The sequence below is a fragment of the Leuciscus leuciscus genome (assembly GCF_965113295.1).
Source record: "Leuciscus leuciscus genome assembly, chromosome: 12".
NCBI lineage: Eukaryota > Metazoa > Chordata > Actinopteri > Cypriniformes > Leuciscidae > Leuciscus > Leuciscus leuciscus.
The window spans coordinates 19,211,320-19,228,035 of NC_138736.1; the positions used below are offsets into that span (position 1 = coordinate 19,211,320).

Genomic DNA, 16,716 nt, shown 5'->3' on the forward strand with positions numbered 1-16,716 from the left:
CACAGAAGCATGCTTACAAAAGACGGATGTTGAAAGATCAAGTGCAGAATCACATAAGTGTTGATTTGATGAATATGTGCATAACAATTTGCATAATTTGAATACATTAGCATTATTCTTGTAATGTAATTACTGAAATAAATGAATTTTGAAAAATAACACAACAAACAGTAAAATAAACAACACAATAACAAAAAAACAAAAACAAAATGTGTAAAGGCCTCAACAATTTGCATGACATCATCTAGTGACATTTAGCAACTTTTTGAGCAGCCTTTACCTACTTTTCAGTAGGTAAACAAATATTGGTAGTTGGTTTTCTCTGCATGGCTGTGCAATTCCAACAATGTTCTGGATCATTGCTAGGTTTACCAGTATTCTTATAGAGAAAGTCATGTTAACAGTTTACTGGGTTGATAGAGTAGGGGAGACCGGGGACAGTTGCAACACTTTTTGCATTTCTCTCAATTACTCAGAGACTATTTGGACTAGACCAACCAAATTTGTATATATTAAACTTGCATCTGTCTGCTAATTACCCATACCATTTAAAGATGATTATATATGACATATCGTTCACAGTATTTATTTGAATGGAAGAAGTCAGATGTTGCAACTGACCCCGACCCAGGGGACAGTTGCAACACAACCCAGGGACGGTTGCAACATGTTAAAAATACCTTAAATTTCATTAATTTACTTAAGCTTTTTGTTTCAATGAGCAAAGAATTCTGAAAATATGAACTGTTTTAGGCCTACTATAATATTATAGTATTATTTATTTCAATAATATTATTGTAGCCTATTATTTATTTATTTAGTCATATTTATCAAATAACAGTTATTGAGTTTTGTTTGTTCATGTGTAGAACATAGGCCTACATAGATTCAGTGTGCAGGTGTTACAGATGCTATTCAATCCCTCCACATTTCAGTGTCAGACAGGAAGAATTGAGCAATTTGCAATGCAACAAACTTTTATTAAACATGCAATTTATAACATGTTGCAACCGTCCCCGACCCTATCAGCCATGACAGAACATCATGTGCCTGCTAGACACACTGACTTTGACACATGCTAACCATGTCACTTAGAAGTCAACAAAACAATAATTCAAACGAAGTAAGTTTTGATTAATTCATACAAAATTTCAGGACAGTATGACAAAAATATATATCATGAAAAGATTTACTTTCATAACTCCAAAACAAGTTTTGTTCAATAAATGCAGCAGCAGAGGTTGAATATGTCTACTGTCTTCTTGGTGGGTGGAGGGTCTAACTGTGCATGTACAGTATGAGTGTCATCACTCTAGCTTGTTTCTGATTGGAGAAAAATGAAATGTTGCAACCATCCCCTGTTGCAACTGTCCCCGGTCTCCCCTACGTTTGAGGATGATCATAAATAATAAATAAGTTCTGACAAAGCAAGTTAGTTTTTGTTTTGTTTTTTACTTTCACTGAAAATAAATCTGAATTGATTAGAGGCTGTAGAGTTGCAATCTGTCCAGCATAGTGCAGTTCTGGTAAAAGAATGTTTCATTTTCTCAGACAGTGTCTGGAATATAGAGCGGCTGTAGACAGTAGAGTAGTGAGTACGGGCGAAAAGACAGTGTGAGAGAGAAATAAAGGTCTCTCCATCACTCTGTCAGATCACTCAGTGCTGATTTCCATATCAATATTTGAGTGACACTAAATGATTTAAACACAACAGGGTGCGTGACAGAGTGGCGCCCGAGCAGCGCTGTCTATTTTGCTTGTGTGGGTGTGTGAGAATTTGTGGTCAGGACTGTATATGGGCACTTTATGAATATTGCTGTTCTTTTGCTGTCATTTTATTCAAATGCAACAAAACATGTTCATTCAGTGTCATGGTGAATAATATTTCAACTTCAAGTAGTTAATCCAAAAAAGAAAATTCAGTCATCATTTATCATCCTCATGTTGTTACTTAACTTACTTTCTGCTCTGGAACACAAAAGGAGATGTTTTGAGGAATGTTTCTAAGCGAAACAAAAATTACATGTTTTGACATATTGCATGGCTTCAGAAGACTTAGAAAATAGCACACAAGGTAAAATGATTTTTATAATAATTGATGGTGATTTTTTGTCCTTTTTGGAGCCTCACAGCCACATTCATTGGATTGAAAAGAGAAGCGTAGACATTCCATTTTCTTGTTTGACTAACTATTTATTTAAGCTCACCTGAATCATGCATGGTGGCAATATGCATGTTAATGTGTGAGTTTACATCTGTTGTGGTAGATGCATCCTGCATTTGTGGGTGTTTGCAGCAGATGCTGAGTTCACATATGACTAACACTGGTTCTCTCGACTGGCACATCCCACTGTTGACTGATTATATGCTGTATATTCTGTCTGTAGGTTTCAAAAGCTCTTGTTTATCAGCTAAGATCATTCTGTCCTGACACTGAGATCTCCTCCTTCTCAGATTTGTTTCCTCATCTTCCTCCAATGCATTGCCGGATGCACAATTAAAATGAACAGATAAATAAGGAGATGAACAGATAAACCGGCCAAGAGTTGTTCCAAAAACTAGAGAGCTGCCTACATAGACAGCAGTTTTAGAATTAAATGTAATCACAAGTTTATGTTCCAAAGGGGAAGGCTTCCAAAAACTATAATAAAAAAAACTACAATTTTAAATGAACTGTTTTTAAGTCAAACATTGTATTATAGATGAAGCCACTTTATTTACATTAAATTATACAAACAAAAATCATCTTAATGGTTAGATCAGGTAGCTCTTTAAGGTAACAATTGCAGGTTACCAATTTTTACAGTCGGCAAATATGTATGCTGCCTTCTACCCTCGTTTAGCCATTGTAGGCAACAGGGTATTGCTTATTAGAAAAGTGATCTTTAACTCAAGACAAAAGAAAAGTCTTTCTCCATACAAAGGAGTCATTAGAATGTTGGTGTATAAATATATCAAGGCTCTTTCAGCATACAACAGTCTTATTGCATGAATCTAAAAGGTCAACTGCATGAGTTATATTGTTCCTCTATCTTGGTTCTCTCTCAAAAAAAAAAAAAAAAGAAAAAAGAATTGCCATTAAAATGTTGTTCCTTATGAACTTTCAGAATAAGCATCAGTCAGACTGAATGGATGGTTCATGAGTAGTTTAATGATCTTGTTCTGTTTTGCTATATAAGTGTTGTTGAAATTATTAGTAGCATTTATGTCAATATGCTTATACAATAAGGAACTAATAGTGTAGTTTCAGCATCTGGATAATGGGGGTGACTTGGTAGAATTTCAGGTTTAGAGCTACACAACCAGTAATTGAAGGTTGACCTTGGCAGTCATGTGCTCAAGAAGATTTGCTCAAGAAAATGTTTTTTTGTTTTTTCGCATGTCTATACATTTTTGCCTGTATCTGATTTCTTTCTCTCTCTATCACATATGTGTTCATGTTCAGGTAGAATCACATTGTTGCATCAACTGCTTCCCATTTACAGACATTAGGATGCCCCATTACCTGATTACATTTTTTGTCATGCAGATGGACAAAGAGAATGGAGGAAAGTGATCACCAGAGGCAACAATGTCAGTATAATCCTGTTTGTCTTACAGGGGGCTGTTTCTTATAATTCAACATAAAACTGAATAAGGATGTTGTAGGCCATGGATGTATGCCTCATTTAAGTTAAGGACAAAATCTCAATATCACTGTGTTTACAGGTCACATCTGGGGCAGCTTTACCATAGTCAAACGTACTGAAAAAAATACAAACCATGTTGAATACAAACAAAGGTTTTTAAATAAAAAATGAATTGATAGATTATGGCCTCTGTTCCAAAACTTAGTTAGCAGTTTATGACATAGGCATACTAATCAACATGGAATACAACACATATTTGAATGACTATTCATGCATGCCACACAAATAGTTACTTCACGTGAATCACCCTGGACACTCGACTCACAATTGATTCCAGTGGAGGTTGGTGCCAGCACATGTTGCTAAGCCAATGAAGTGATAATGCAAACAAAAAATACAGCACACACAAAAATTGGGTGTAATACTTTGACCTGATTATTTTTAACAATACTTTTCGGTACTGCATTACATGAATTTATAACGTTGCATTTATCTAAGGAATAATTTGCTGATTTCCCTGAAAATAATTGCACACATTAGAACATTCGTCAACCAATCAGATTCAAGCATTTAAAAGCCCCGTAGTATAAAATATAATAATAATTTTCCAACTTTGTCAACTATATTGTTTGAATGTTGAATTTACATTTAAATCCAGTTAGCAAATGTTTTTATACAATGTCACCTAAAAACAGCTAACAACATTCATTGTTTACAGTATAAAGTTAGTACACAAAGAAAAAGAGAAGAAAGATAACTTTTTTTACATAATTAGATGAATGCGTCTTAAAGGGCACCTATTATGACCCTTTTCACAAGATGTAAAATAAGTCTCTGATGTCCCCAGAGTATGTATGTGAAGTTTTAGCTCAAAATACCCAACAGATATTTTTTTACAGCATGTTTAAATTGTCATTTTTAAACTGTCATTGGGGGCTCAGAAAAATGCGCCGTTTTAGTGTGTATCCCTTTAAATGCAAATGAACGGCTGCTGCCGGCCCAAAAGGCAGAGCCTCACGAGCTCCTGCTCAGAGCCAGGACAATCTCATCTGATAATATCAAAACAGAAACTCTCAGTAGCGGTGTTCATTTCGACTCAGAGTCAAACAATAATGCCCACAGAGCCAGAGAATATATACTGTATGGAGATAGAACAGGTATAGTTTAGCTTAATTATGGTTATAACTTATTTGTCATCTGCTTTTATCCACTATTAATACAAGCCTGCTGTAGCAGACGCCGAATGATGACCAAAATATACTGATGAGTTCAATTAAGTTTATTGTACATGACACAAAAGATGAAGCGTTATTTTTACTCCGGAAAATCACTGTAAGAGCAGCTAAATAAACACAGTATAAGATGTGAGCATTAAAGTCGTATCCATAAACTCTCTCTCTCTCCCTTTCATTATCATGGAACATACACAGCAAAGTACACAAAACACTTGTTACATCTAACAAGTAAATACACACCTTTTCAGTCTGTGCTTAATAAACTCGTACACTGTATATCCGTAAAACTACTCGATGAGCTGTCATAAAGTGTGCACTTTCATTTCTGCCGTGATCAGTAACGTTAGGCCTATCGCTCCGGAGACTGTAAGCTGGATCACAAACAGTTGGTACAGATCCATCCTCGAGTAACAACGAGAGTAAATGAAGACTGCTATGTTCATTCTTACATCCAACAACAAAACACCTCAATCGCTTAGGAGACATTCTTGTCTACAGCTGCTCAAGCGTCAAAACAATGGTGGACTGTGTCTATGCTCAAACTGCAGTGTCAATCAACAGTCGTGGGAGGGGCCTGTGCAAAGTGACGTCACATTGCCCCGAATCTGAGAACAGCTCATTCTGAGACAATGCTTATGATTTATGGGTATTATAAAAAAAGCACTGGGTGGATTTTTATCATTATAGGGTGGTTGTGTACACACACTGCCAACACACATTTATGTTCAAACACCATGTAAAAGTGAATTTTGCATAATAGGTGCCCTTTAAAGATAAAATCCTACAAATGCATATGCAATAAGGTCATCCGCAAAAATAACCCTATTTTTCACTGTGTATCTTTAGTAAATCCTGACAGTATAGATTTTTAACTAACAAAAGAAGTTTTGCGCTGGCTCAAGTTGGTAGTAAATTTGCCGCTTTGATTGTGGATTAGTTAAAGGCACAATATGTAATTTTTTTGCTTTAAAAATAGCAAAAATCACTATATCTATGTTATATATATTTTTTAGTTGTGTACTTACATTATCCCGACTGTTTCCAACAACTTTCAAACCAGGAGAAATTTTTATTTAATTCGAAAACACGGCACGTTTCTTTATTTCCGTTTTGTCGCAGTCAATGGCGTCATATCCGCGTTGTCCCTGGTTTCCGCTTGTACTGCCATGGTAACCAGAGCTATGAACCAGAGCCCTCTGATAGTAACCAAGATGACAGACGTGGACCACTGTAGTTCTCAATGTCTATCTGCACGCTGTTGTTATTTCGTTCAAACATTATGGACCATGGCAAGCAGACTTTGGATAAAAAAGGAGAACTAAACTGAGAATCAATATCAGCGCGGTGTTTTCGAGATGCCTAGAGCTCCCATAGACAGTATATAAACGAGAGCTCCACGTCCGAGACTTCGACCGCTTCTACATGTACTTTATTAAACAGGTGAGCACATTTACATAAAACTAATCAATGTTATATAGTTCAACAATGATAAAATGTCAGAATATGATCTGTATGTTATTCTAATGTTGATCTAGCTTACTGCTAGTCTCATACAGACAAACTAACACATACATTTCAACACATTCAAATGCAGTTTAGTGTGATAGTGTAATGGTAGACCAAGTGAAACAACGCTGCGTTACCTCACAAGTTTAATTTGTCTAATAAACTGACCTGTGAGTTGTAATTCTGCACTTGCGTGTAGTTCGGTAGAATGAGTTCGGTAGAATCCATTCCTTTTATATCCGCGGGAGTCGCGTCGCGTGTGGAGCTGATAGCTGTCTCTTAGCAACCCCGAACTGCTTCAGATCACAGTCATGATAAAAGCATCGATGTATTCAGTCATCCATAAACATTATTAGATCGGTCGGCTTGACGTTGACGACAAGATCCATAATTCTTAGCAAATGTTGCGTCATCAAACTAGGGTGTTAGTGCAATAACAAACTTTGTTATTGTAAATATGTTAGCGACCCCTAGTGGAGAAAAAATTCCATAGTGTACGTTTAAGTTATGGTGAAGAGGTGTTTCCTGAGCTACTGTTTTCACACTGAGCTTGTTGCAATGTGTTCTGGAATTGTTATACAATGCTGCTTTGTCCAAAACCTGGTATTTTAGAAGGCAGCAAAGTTGCACCATATTGTTACAGCCTAACTGTTTAGCATTTGCATCAGGAGCCTGCCTAAGACACAGTAAATGCTGTCTAGGTGTGCAACTCATAAGTTTTGCATGTGATCTGCTTTGAGCTACATGTTGCTTTTTAATTTTTTTATATCCGATCTTTACAATAGTTCCTAATAAGTCCTGTTTTCCATCGATTAACCTTGACTATGATCACCGGGGGTCTCATCAGGAGAGACAGAACTGATCCTCTCCCTTCTTCCCATGCAACCCCAATCCAGTTTCAACATCCCACTTAAGGAAAAGATGTATGATTACAATCCTATGTGTAGACTGTGTGAATTGGCTTTAGGGGTGCAACGGATCAAAAAACTCACGGTTCGGATCGTTTCTCGGATCAGAGTCACGGATCGGATCATTTTTCGGATCAGCCAAAAAAAAATAAAAAAATTTTATTAACACTTTTAAATTATTAAAATAAAATATAGGCCTATAAAATCAACTTAAAGTGCACAAGGCATAATATCTTCTTTTTAACATAATTAATGAAAAACAACTTAAAGTGCAACATAAAAAGGCATCTCCTTCCTTTAAACATGGACCAATGCTTTATGTGTTTCCACTGTCATATAGGGCTGTCAAAATTGCTCAAAAATGACGTTCGAATATTCCCTCTAAAAAACACATATTCGAATTATTCTAACATCTGGTTGCGCATTTTGTCAATGACGCGCATTAGGCCTATGTCAATAACAGGACAAATTAATACAAAGAGACATAACTACTTGTATATGTAGTTCATTTAAGTTTAAACATATTTGACAACGAATTACCTTGCTCGCTCGCACTCGCAGGCACTCTTTCTCTCTCTCTCTCTCTCTCGCCGTCACCCATGCTGCGTTCACACCAAACGCGAATAGAGCGTCTGGCGCGAGTGATTTCAATGTGAAGTCAATGTAAAGACGCGTTTACGCACGTCTGGAGGTTTTGCGGCGCGAATGAGGCGTCACGCTCTCTGCGGTTCATAACGCTCGCCATGACCACGCTGTGTGTGGACTGAACATGCGCACAACTTTTTTTTCATAAATCAATCCGCGGATCACGTGAGTGCCGAACCGAAGATATTGATCCGAACGGATCACGGATCAATGATGATCCGTTGCACCACTAATTGGCTTGGTTAATTATGTAAGGGATAATCTACGGCTAGCTGAGCATTAAACAATTTTAATGCACAACTAGGGTGGCCATTTCCATAACACCAAAAAGGAGGACACTTTGCGGCATTTAGTGAGGCAAGAATAAATTACTCTGGTGTACTCGCAACTACAATACAATTTTGTCCATCATATCGATGGTATCATGATACAGTGATTCTGAAATAGCCTACTCTATTCATTGCCAGACAATTTGATCTACAATATATCTTGATGTAGACCTATGTGTGACAGTTTTTTGTGTTTTTGTGTTTTTATATTTTGTATATTTGTATTCAAGACATTGTGATGTCTGTTTCAAAAACTGACCACTAAGATGAACCTGTCTTGCAAAGTGCACAGTGCCTGAAAACATAACATTTCTGGACTTCTGGAAATTAAAGAAATACATAAATAAACAAATAATCTGGCACAGTGCCAGAAAACATAACATTCCTGGACTTCTGTTCAGTGTTAAGGCTTCCGCCAATGATCGACCTTCCTGCATTGTTTCTTTTGTTTAGTTGATCTCCCATTTTCTGTTTTGTTGGCAATTTATTTAATCTTTGTTTAATAAACCCCTAGACAAAACGAGTCCAACTGACGTTGCAGTCATTTTATGTTGCGGTTAGTGTGCCTGATCGTAACAAACAGAAATACATAAATAACAAATAATGAATGTGAAAAATAAATAAATACACATTTCAGTTCTTAACATAGAAGTTCACCCTCTGCAGCAGCTCAGGCGACAACAGCACCTCTAGGGTCATCATAGCCAAATTCGTGCTCTTTTGTCCATTCTGGATTAAAAGAGGTCTGACGTTTCGCCATGTTAACGTTATGATATGACATAGCCAGCACGTGGACTCCACGTTGTGGAGGCTTGTTTACGTTTTTTAACCAATGATATATCAGATATTTATTTCACACTGCTTTCAGCCAATCATTTGTTTGACCAGAGATCTTACGGCATTAGACGCTATGCTGCTGCGTCCTAATAAAGATTCTAGAGCTGGGTTTTTTTCAGGCCGATTCAGCGCATCTCCAAAAAGGAGGACAAATGAGTGTCCGGCTTGAGGCTGCGCCGGACGCCAGACAGGGGGCTTAAAATCCGGACTGTCCGGCCAAAATCCAGATGTATGGCCACCCTATCACAACGTGCAGGCAAAGAACCGCCCGACGCAAAGCCATGGCTAGCCGTGGATTATCCCACTTATACCATGATCATTTGCCAGCATTGCAATTTAAAGCTGTTATTGATGTTTGCAGCGCATTATTTGACAGGAAGGGTAAAATTGATGTTTATTTTTGTCAGTTACGGCAAGAGAGAGAGACAGAAAGAGAGATTCATACCTGCATCTGTTCAGCGTCTCTCTCTTTATTAACAATGAAGCTATGAGGTTAATTACTTCAAAATAGCGATCATGTAACCTCCTAGTTGCTGAGATATATAATGTAGTGATTCAGTAGCAAAGCTATTTTATTAAAAAAAATTGCAGGGCCTAACAAGATAACAAGTTTCTGTGCTCCTGAATGTTTCTGTGTGTGCGCCATAGACTGTAAAAAAATATGGACAATGCACCTTCACTCTCTTCCATTGTAGTAAGTGAAGCCGCCATGTGTCCCAATATGGTGCTGACAGCTGACAGGACTTGTGTGGCACGCTTGGTGTGTGAGCTCCACTCTCTGTTTGCTAGTGACGTCTACAGTGTGCTTCAATGAAAACAGCTAATTAATATAGAACGGTGATTAAACTGACTTGGTGCTACTTGTGCATTAAATGGGTTAATTGCACACCTTTCAGCCAATCAAAATCGAGTATTCAGACAGACCATGGTATAAAATATGAATAACACATACTTGGCCTTGTTCCTGCTAGCAGAGGATAGGTGTGTGTGTGTGTGTGTGTGTGTGTGTGTGTGTGTGTGTGTGTGTGTGTGTGTGTGTGTGTGTGTGTGTGTGTGTGTGTGTGTGTGTGTGTGTGTGTGTGTGTGTGTGTGTGTGTGTGTGTGTGTGTGTGTGTGTGTGTGTGTGTGTGTGTGTGTGTGTGTGTGTGTGTGTGTGTGTGTGTGTGTGTGTGCCAATGCTAGCATCACAGCCTTGGGGTCCATTCGAATGAGCTTATTGATTTCTGGAGACTGTGGCCAAACAGTTCTCTGCTGCCCATGTTAAAGAAGCAATGGAGAAGAACTGAATTAATGCTCAGATCGTACTGTTAGTATTCACTTGGCACCTCTGAGATTCAGTCAGTCTCTAGACAGTTATTGGACAGTCTCTGGACTTGCTGGAATTGCAAAGTGAGATGCAAAACTGCCCGTCTGTCTGTCTGTCTGTTTGTCTGGAATGAGTGAGTGAGTGAGTGAGTGTGTGTGTGTGTGTGTGTGTGTGTGTGTGTGTGTGTGCGTGCGTGCGTGCGTGCGTGCGTGTCTGTCTGTCTGTCTGTCTGTCTGTCTATCTAGATTTATTGGTGACCTAACCCTCTTTAGGTAAGATGTTGGTAACCATTCTCTGTGCATAGTGAATCAACCAATCCGAAATGAGAAAAATCCTGCCAATCCAGTCATCATGTGGAATGGAGTCTTACAAAAAAATTAGCAAAAAATTTTCAAATCAGTCAACACTGGAGGCTTTGGAAACAGAGATGGACTCAACGTCTGGGGTGCTTCATGTCTGAAGTGGCCCTCTGTACTCTGCTGAGTCCATAAGGCCTCACTGAGGGGAGTCCTCAGGGCAGAGTTTGAATTGTTCATCATTGTCTTGGCACAGACCATGTTGAAATGTTGGACAGCTGGTGGTTTACTATGGTCAAGCATGGTCTTGTGTGAGATATCATCTAAATTTGATATTGATATTTTTAATATGTTGTGGTAGGACACAGAAGCTTTTATCTGTTTAGGGTCTGAATTTTGTATATTGTTACGTGCCTTTAAGTACTAGTCTGTGTTAGAGTATTTGATACAATTAACTTACTGTGTAGGTTAGTGTTATGGTAGGACACCAAATAAACATAGTGCATTGCATGAATATGAAATAGGAAGACCTCTTTTCCCCATTGTTTTATTCTTCACTGTCACAGTCTTTGAAAATTAATGAATGAACATTTAAAAATGCGATATGTTACTATTGTGCTATAATAACAGTGTATACTACTATTTGCACCTAGTGAGGTGCAAAATAAGATCAATATTTACAACAGTAAATACAATGACAGATGTAAGAACAGGCAGTTACTTTAAATGAAATTACAGTGTAAAAAAACAATATGGACACAATAAGTATAAGAATACATTTTAAGGTAAGTGCATAACAGTTAAAGACACATAGGCCTAATATAAAATGAGACTATTTTTGTCGTTGGTTTGCTTAGAACAAACCACCAATTTGTAAAACATGACAAAAACTACTTGGGTTGTTCCGCAAGAATTCCCTGATGGTATCTAAAACATATTGCTTTCTTTGGAAAGGTTTTCAATTTCCCAACTGCAAGAAGGCTCCAATTTCACAGCACAAATGGAAAACCACCTACGTTTCCATTGCTCAACAATGTAGCATCTTATCTCTGAAAATAGGCCTGTCTTTATTTCCTGTTGCTCTGGCACGGCACAAGCCATTGTCACCTCACAAAGTTACACCTCTGCCTGCGGCTGATTTGGGATGAAATGTTAAGTTCTTATCTACAAACATGTGGGTGTTTAGACAGTACTGATTTTGCAAGCCTTGTGAAGAAAACTACCCTTGAACTACCCTTATAACAAGGTTATTATCACTTAGTTGAATAATTTTGTCACATCAGATCATTCTAAACCATCATATGAAACCTTGGTACCTAAACCTGCATTTCTATCCTAAGGGTTTGGCTTGTTCTTCTTGGTCCAAACTGTTACATTTCTCTCCAATTTGAAGGGTGCCTTCTTCCTACTGCTGATTTCATCTATCTCCACAAGTTTAAAATTTAATTTAGGTCCAGTCTTCATAGTGGATACTTCAGAAGATTTTAAAGTAATTTTAAAGTATGTTTGGGCTTGGGGTCTTTTGAGAAGTTGGATATTACAATCTAAAATGCATTGGTATTATTCTGAAGGTTGCATTTAAGAACCTGGCTGAAGTATGACCGAAGAAAATATGTTATTTTCTTTGATGAATTGTGAAGCTGAGACTTTCCAGAATTGCTCCTGGCAACAGCAATAAGATCAAGTGCATGTGAAGGGTGAAGGAAGGATCCCAGGGGAAGAAAGTGGAAGCACTTAAGGACTTTCCTCAACCTAGGACAAAGACAGAGTAACTTGTTTTCCTTGGACTGTAAGGCCAGGATTAGGGTTACAGTATCATTGCTAGATAAGGATATCTAGAAAGGTTTCATGGTCTAAAGAGGAAGAAATAGTGTTAAATCTCCTTAAGGTGGTCTTCCATGCACCTGACTGTAATATACACTTTACTTCCCAGATTTATCAGAGACAGTATGGGAAAATCCTGGAACTTCTGAGAAAGATCTTTCCCATCCTATCCAGAATATTTGTAAGCCACTACAGAAAGTAAAGACACAGCCCTAACAAGAAAATGTGAAGTTCTTGAGGTTTGAGCCAACGTTTATGGTTCAGCTGTCTGAAGCTAAGGATCGCAAACCCCAAAGTGGCACACTGGTTCCTTCCACTAACAGAAACACATATTGGGCCCTATTTTAACAATCTAAGCGCATGGTCTAAAGCGCACGGCGCAAGTGCACTTAGGGATTGTGTCCGAATCCACTTTTGCTAGTTTAACGACAGGAAAAATGGTCTGAGCGCCCAGTGCAGGGTCTAAAAGGATTGTCCTTATTCTTTCAATGAGTAATAGGTGTGTTTTGGGCGTAACGTGCAAAAAACAACAACAATCAGATTCATTATCTGTTTTTTGTTTGTTTGTTTTTCTTCCTAGATCACTGAAGGACAGGAGAGTAATGCCGAGTTCACACTGCACAATTTTCAAAGTAGTCGGGTCACTGTTCTTTTCACACTGCACGACTATCTGGGGTAACATTCAGTTGCTGCTGTGTGCACACTGCACAATGGATCGGCGACAGGGGGTTTCACTTTACAAAAGAAAGAATCGGCGACAACTTCTGTCTGGTCCGCAAACTACGTTTCACAACCAAACACACGCGAGAAGTGATAAGGAAATAATGCAAGATCACGCGTGCGTGAGACCGGAGTTCTTGCGCAAGACTGAAGTTGTTATTAAAATGATAGCTCGCAAGAAGCTTGCGATCCAAATTGTCTGTGCGCTGATTTTCAGCGAAAAGGAGAAAAAGGAAAATAGATTATGCTGGAAGAAATGGTTAGACACGGGTAGCAAGGATTGTGTGTTCTGCAGAGAGTTGGGGGTAAACATACATACTACACACACAACCAAAAAGAAAGAAGGAGAAGAAGAAAAAAAATACATAACAATGATTAAATCTTGCTATTTGGGATATTAATAGATACAGGAATAAACGATTTTTTGTAACGGTTACTCTTACAAAGTGGGACTCTATAATGTCTCCCTGATGGCAGAAGCTGATACTTTGGAAATAAAACAAGGCTTGAATCACTCACTATTGTCTGTGCATTCTTAAAAACCAAAGATTCATAAATTGATTGAAGTGATGTATACTCTCTTACACCCATAACTTTCATTGCAGTATTAACAATACGTGCAAGCTGTGATTTTAATTGTACCGAAAGATTGCCATATCAAGCTTGCATCCCATAATTTAAAAGACTACCTAAAATGGCATAATAAAATAATTGCATAATTCTCTGATTTAAACCAAACAGCCTAAGTCTTCTCAAAAAAATACAATCGTTGCTGGAATTTTGAACAAAGATAATCAATGTGGGCTTTCCAAGTAAATTAACAATCAATGACCACACCTAGATACTTATAGGTATCCACCTGCTTAATGATATTATCATGAATGATAACTGGGCTGTAATCACCTAATCTTTTTGGATCCACTATCATTTCTTTCATTTTTGAAACATTTACAATAAGATGATTTAAATTGCACCACCGCACAAAATTCTCAATTTCCAACTGATACGCTGATATATCATGATCTTTCCCTAACAGACTCAATATCACAGTGTCATCAGAGTATTTGATAATATAGTTATTCTTATTTAAAGGGACTGTGTGTAGGAATTTCTCCCATCTAGTGGTGAAATTGTATTTTGCATTCAAACGAATAATGCTCTCCAGCGCCTCACTTTTTCAAATGCGCGTTGCATCTACGGTAGCCGTTATGTACCTAAAAGCTATGACAGGATGTCTTATAATAGCACTTCGAGTTTTTCTTCGGGTGAACATGTTTGTTATTTAAAACAAACTGAAACTTGAAACAACGAAAAAAAGAATGTTACAGTATGAACTACTGACTGTCAAAAACATTAACTATGGTAATCAGTAGTAATGCCTTCTTTACTCGTTATATTTTTTGAAGTATGTGCATTGTTAGATATCATCATCATCAGAGCCTTCTCTAACGTTACTTTACTCAATAGCTGCTATTCATCAAAGAGCCTGTTTAACTTTTAACTATAAATGTTCGACTGTCTATATAATAAAGTACACAACCAAGCAATGAAAAAAAAAGCTTGTAATTAAGACTGTAACATTGACTTACCTGTCGAGAAGAAAGCAGGCAACTTCAGGGTCTCTTTTGAAAGCTTTCTCCTGCATTAGCTATCCTGACAGTAACCCTTGTTTTTGTAATCTCCGGTCACGTTTCCTTTTACGATCTATTTTGGACTTTTTCGACGACGAGGACTCCTTATCCTGTGACTCATATGTATGTATGAATGAACGGTGTATAAATAACCGTGCAGTGCAGCCTTTTAAACTTGCCGCGGCAGTGACAAGCGCCTCTCACTGCTCTGCTCCTCCGCTTCTGCTGGCTTCAGTCACGTGACGCTGGCTCTAAACGAAACGCGTTGTGGAAACGCGTTGGCCTAGTACTTTTTGTCCCTCTCTGCTATTATAGTTTTTCAAGATGGCGGAACTACATGGAAGCCTCCGTGGACTTACCCGTCCCATGTATATAAAGATAATAAATTCTTCGTTTACGAGGATTAGTCTGAACATTGGCATAGGTATTTGTACACCATTGAGGGCATATTTATGAATAAAAATATAGATTTTAGATAATAAAATACCTAAAAAGCTACACATTGTCCCTTTAAACTAGAGCATTCATTTGTATATAGAGTAACCAGAATGGGAGAGCATACGCAACCTTGAGGCGCACCAATAGTAGATTTAACATCAGAGAGTGTATTATTTACTTTTACATATTGAGTTCGATTGGTTAAGAAAGAAAAGAGCCACTTAATAATAAAAGGGTTGACATTACAAGCTTACCCAGGAGTAACTGCGGCTGAAGCGTATTAAAGGCGGAGCTAAAATCTACAAAGAGCATTCGTGAATAATTATTAGAGGTTTCTAGATGTTGAAGAGTCAAATGAGTGACAGTGTTAACAGCATCAACAGTCCCTCTCCCCTCCCTATAAGCAAACTGAAATGGATCTAATAATGAATTTACATTACATTTCATTCTGGACACCACATACTTCTCCAGGCATTTCATAATTACAGATGTTATAGCAATTGGTCTGAAATCATTGTTATCAACAGCACCAGTTTTTTTAGGAACAGGTAATAGTCTTTAGGTCAGGCTGTAGGTCATCGCCGATGTAATTTTCAGTCTGAACACATTTCACACAGCAGGATTTTGAATCGCCGACAGGTCCAGATATTTAGCATGCCAAATATCTCACAGGAGTCAGCGACTTCTCTGCGATTCTCTCAGATCGCGTCTTTGATAATTTCCACTGCGTGATTGTCACTCGCATGAACGAGCACCGATTTGCCTATGATTTCGGTCACTTCTCTGCGATCTCGCAAAACCAGTCGGCGAGTGAAAATCGGGGCTAAAATTGTGCAGTGTGAACTCGCCTTAAGGTGCTGGGACGGTCAGTTGAGCAACAAGAACACAGCACATCTCAATTCTCACAAGGATGCATTCTGTCTTTCAAGGTAGCCAAAAAGAAAATCAGATCTCATTCAAAAAGCAACAATAACCATTCCTGAAGATGATCTGGAATTATTAGCAATGCAAATGCAATGGGATTAGCAATGCAAAGATCATGTGTTTGATTACCAGGGAATGTGCATACTGAGAAAATGTATCTGTACATCTTGAATGCAGAGTTGCTTGGATGAAAATAAATATAGAAATGGTCCCTGCCTTTTAAAGGCTATTTAAGTTGCTCCGTGTTTGTTTTGTTCCACTCCACAAATTTAGTAGATATGCAAAAAATACACAAGTTATTTCAATGTAAGCAATTGTCTTGACATGCTTCTTTCTTCAAAGAGTACAATGATAAAAAAATAAAATAAAAAAGTACCAAAATATTGGCTGCAAAATCTAAAGAGTTAAGATTGATGATTTTGGTCTTAGTTGGATCAGTTTTTTAGATCAGTTAATGGGCTGTTGCTGAGCACACTTTGAGGTGAACC

At 37.8% G+C, this 16,716-nt stretch overlaps 2 long non-coding RNA genes across 2 annotated transcripts in view; both read left to right on the plus strand.

Annotated features, from left to right (window-relative positions):
• Positions 1 to 16,716, plus strand: part of LOC309511575 — a 202,016-nt gene that overhangs the window by 72,035 nt on the left and 113,265 nt on the right. The gene's annotated exons all lie outside the window — the stretch shown is intronic.
• On the plus strand, positions 1,804 to 13,491 carry LOC309511462. The gene is made up of 3 exons (XR_014210644.1): positions 1,804 to 2,074; positions 3,530 to 3,573; positions 13,096 to 13,491. It is a non-coding gene; the product is annotated as an uncharacterized lncRNA (long non-coding RNA).